A 4469-nucleotide genomic window follows, 5' to 3' on the forward strand; every position below is an offset into this window, starting at 1 on the left:
AAGGTGAAGTGAATAGATTATTATCTTGTCACAATAGTGGGAGAAGGATGACTCTCCCTGTACTGAGAAAAAGGTAATCTACCTGAGATCCAGTGTGAAGAGCAAAGGAACAGTTGATATGGTATTTTACTACTTGACATCTCTAGGAAAAATGCCAGAAACAGAACAGAGATATATGTTCATTTGTAGAGCTGACCAAGACCTTTAATACTGTCACTTATGAGGACTTATGGAAAAATTATGTCAAAATTTCTTGTCCACAAAAGTTCATTGGTATAGTGTGTCAATTTCTTGGTGTATATTTATTTGTCTGCAGAGAAGGATACGTTAATTCCCCCCTCCAATGGGCATGGAGGAAGAGTCAGGCTAACAGAGATAAGGTAAAAGAAGTCTGATTCAATCAAACTAAATCTCACTTCTTCTTAGATTTCTTGCAGGCCACAACACACTTTAGGCCATATTGAGGGGAGAATAACCATCTTCATAGGAGGTTTCTTCAAACAGGTCAGAGTAGTTCTGAGGCCTTTGTGGAGGAATGTGAATCAAAGCCGGGTTGAAGCAGCTGGTTTGGGGGTACAATGTCAGCACAAGATGATCCTTCTGGAATAAAGCTTCAGGGTCGATCTCAAGATTGGCCTTCCATTGTGGTAGCAGGATGATACGTCTTGGGCTCAAGGTATATCTCTCTTTGCCTTCCTCATCAGTGTCATCCACATTATATTTGCTAGGAGCATGATTGTAACTGACCATTTCTGCCAGAATCCAATGCCATCCCCATCCACATTTTTTACTCCAGCAGCTGCCTTATCACCTGATTTATCTACTTTCCCCTGAAGCTGAAATATTCCTGCACAGGAGCAGAGGCTTGTCTTGAGGTTGCCCAACCCACAGAGGTAGCACACCTCAGGTATATCATTTTCTGTGGAGGTTCTGAATCATTTTACAATCCTGCAATTTTAGCTGCAATTCACCTTTCTTCCAGCAAAGTCTTGATATCAGCAATCTTATCCAGAGTTCTGCACAATATATTACACTTTGCCTCTGCATATGCCTTGGCGTGTTATAGAGACCTAGAAGTTTTGTCCAGTAATAGGGAGATTTTGTTTTCTGAATACATTCTCTCGTGTGTCTTCTGGATGTTTTCAGTCATGTTATCAAATGCCTTAAATGAGGACAAACTTGGAATTTCAGTCAACTACTGCACTGATGGTAAATTCTTCAACTGGAAAATGCTACAAGCCAAAACTAAAGTGGAGTAAGTGTTGGTGCATTGTTTTTTTTATTTGTAGGTGATTGCACACCCAATGTATATTGAGTCAAATTGCTTAAATGCCAAATGTACACTTGCCAAAAAGATTGTTTTACAGAGAATTCACACATGCCAGAACTCACAAGTTGGTCAGAAAAAGTGACACAAGGACACTCTCAAGGTCTCTCTTAGACCTTTAGAATTTATTTATGACATAGGAAACACTGGCATAGGACCACCTGGCACGGCATGCCCTCATCAGAAAAGGTGATGTGCTCTATGAACAAAGTAGAATTGAATTGTCAGAAGAAATGTGAGATGTGCAAATTTAGAGAGTTCTATCCATATGTTCATATGGACTATTTGTATCTGACCTGTGATAAAGCATTCTGAGCTCATGTTGCTCTGATCAGGCGCAGTCAAATACTGTAGCTTGACAAATGCAAGTGATGTCATTTTGGTCTTCTTTGAGAATGAAGGACAATAGCCAACATATAGACATGCATATATACACTAATATACACATATTTTATCCAATTCAATTTTTGCTTATGGATATAATAAATACTGCCATTGGTCCCAAAAATTTAACAAAAATTTATCTACAAAGTTGAAAAAAGCATTTTTTATAAAACTGTGAATCTTCTATGAATAACTTGTTTTTTAAAGTATAAAATATACTCAACATGTTACTTCCAGAGCTGTTCTGTTTGTGGGTGTTTTCTCTAAACATAGAACATTTTTCCTTTATACATTTAAAAAATAATTCAATAAACTTCTTTTGTTTCTTTTTTTTTTTTGGCAACACTATTAATAGATACTCTTTCCTCCTCTCAAAACAGGGAAAAACACATTTTTAGTATCAAATAAGCATAGTCTAGCAAAACATCTATCCACATGTTGTCTGAAAGTGTGTATTCCATTCTGCATCTTTAGTTCATTACCTCTCGGTCAGAAAGTGAGAGGCAAATTTCATTGTCCACCCCTGAAATGATAATTGGTCAGTCTTTGCCTATTTCTGTTTATAACATAATTGTATAAATTATTGATCTAGTTCTGCTCACTTCTACCTTCAACTGCTCATTCCATGTTCCACTCCACCATTCTCCCCAGATTTCTTTGGAATAACTTTTTGTCAGTGTTTCTGTGAATTGATATTTTGTTACAAATTCAAATCTGACCTGACTACTAGATTTACTAGCTGTGTGATCATGAGTAAGTTTAACCACTATTTTTATTAATCTATTGGAGAAGGAAATGACAAACTTATTCTAGAATCTTGGCTAAGAAAGCCCCATAAGGAGTCATGAAGAGTTGGATATAACTGAACTACCCAGCAACAATCACACACCAAAATTGGTTCAGATATTCCTCAATTTGTGAATACTCCATATGCTTCTAGATCATTGTTAAAATGGAAAGAGCTGATATAAATATATTTGTATATATGGGTCTTTTCTATTTTTTTTTATTTCTGTGGAATATAGTTCTAGTAGTTATCACTGGATTAAAGCATATGCACAGTTTATGACTTTTTGTCCAACATTTCATTTCTCTTTATAGAATTGCAGGAGAAATTTACAGTTCCACAAGGACAGTATCTTCTTTCCTATAGCCCCTCCAATAATTGTCTCCTTTTTCGTCATTTTAGTCAATCAGATATGTGTAGTTCAAAACTCAGTTATTTTAAATCATATTTCTCAAATTATTAGTGAAGTGGCTCATTTTTTCATAGGACTTTTGATGCTTTGTAGTTTGTCATTGAGAACTGCCTCATTGTGTCCTTTGACCTTCTTATCTATCAGGAAATGACTATCATTTTTGCATTTTTAAATCAGTTCTTTATATATCTCAGATCTCAGAAATTTATGAGAGAAACTTAAAGCAAAGATTCCTCCCAAACCAATTATCTGTTCCTTTCTAAGTTTAGAGTCAATGATTTTGTTTGCATAAAAAATTGTAAATATTTTGATATCAAAATAGTCTGTTTTATCCTCTATAGATCTTATCCCTTTTCTTGTCATAAACTTTTTCCTTTCTCATAGTTTCAAAAGATAATGTAATACTTGCTCATCTATTTTGCCTATAATATGATCTTTTATATCTAGGCCCCATATCCATTGAAATCCTAACATTTTATAGAATCTCTTTCCTTGAGAGAGTTTTCTTTTTTTATCCAAAACCAATCAATAGTAATATTATTGCTTTGCAATAAATATATTTTGAGATCTGGTACTTTTAAACCTGCTTTAATTCTCACTTTTTATTCATTATTTACATTCAAAACCTTAATTATTTGTTGATTCCAATGACTTTTATTTTTGCTTTTCTGACTTCATAAAAGAATCCTTGAATAGTTTGATGGGTGTGCCATTGAATAACTCAATTGTTTTAGTTAGTATTGTCATGTTAATTGTAATGGTATGGCTCAACTATGAACAATATTACCTCAACTTATTCTGTGTTGCTATAAAAATATTTTAACTTATATTTATAATAGTTTGCTTGTGTGACTTATAGTTGGACACATATATTTTATATATTTTGTAGTTGTTTTTAGAGAAGTTTGTCTTTTCCCATGGGATTTTCTTGGCATTATGCAAAAAAAGTTGACAATGGTTAATTTTATATGTTAGTCTACTGTTATTTGTTTCAATTTTTTTAATTAATTCTTTAAGATTCCTTGTAAATAAAAAAAATAATAATAAGTGCAAAAGTGTCCATTTTGCTCCACTGGCCTAACTTGCAGACTAAATTTTTTGCTTGTCTTATTGATACATTTCTATCATGGTAGTAAATAATAGTGATTATAATGGACATAATTGTTGTTACTTCTGTTATTATTGGAAAAGTCCTCTAGTTTACATTTATTACATATAACTCTGGCATTTAATTTTAGGTAGATAATACTTATTAAAATAAGGAAAGATCAACTAATTGCTATGCTTTTTAATTATTTTAAAATACATGAATATTATATTTTATTAAATTTTCTGCATTTATTGAGAAAATCAAATGATCTTGATGGTATGTCTTTTAATATTGTGAATTTTGTATATAGTTTCCCTCTTACTGAACAAAATTTGCATTGTTGGTAGAAATCATATTTATTTATAAGAGAGATGAGGACTTTTAATGATATACTATAATCTCTTTCACAATGTTGTAATATGAACAATGAATATCATGGAGATATATTTTAAGTAAATAAAATGTTAAA

General features: G+C 32.7%; 1 pseudogene; it reads right to left on the reverse strand.

Annotated features, from left to right (window-relative positions):
* Positions 1–412: 412 nt before the first annotated feature.
* Positions 413–1150, reverse strand: LOC100934053 (annotated as a pseudogene).
* Positions 1151–4469: the final 3319 nt, after the last annotated feature.

The sequence above is a fragment of the Sarcophilus harrisii genome, chromosome 2, assembly GCF_902635505.1.
Source record: "Sarcophilus harrisii chromosome 2, mSarHar1.11, whole genome shotgun sequence".
Classification (NCBI taxonomy): Eukaryota; Metazoa; Chordata; class Mammalia; order Dasyuromorphia; family Dasyuridae; genus Sarcophilus; species Sarcophilus harrisii.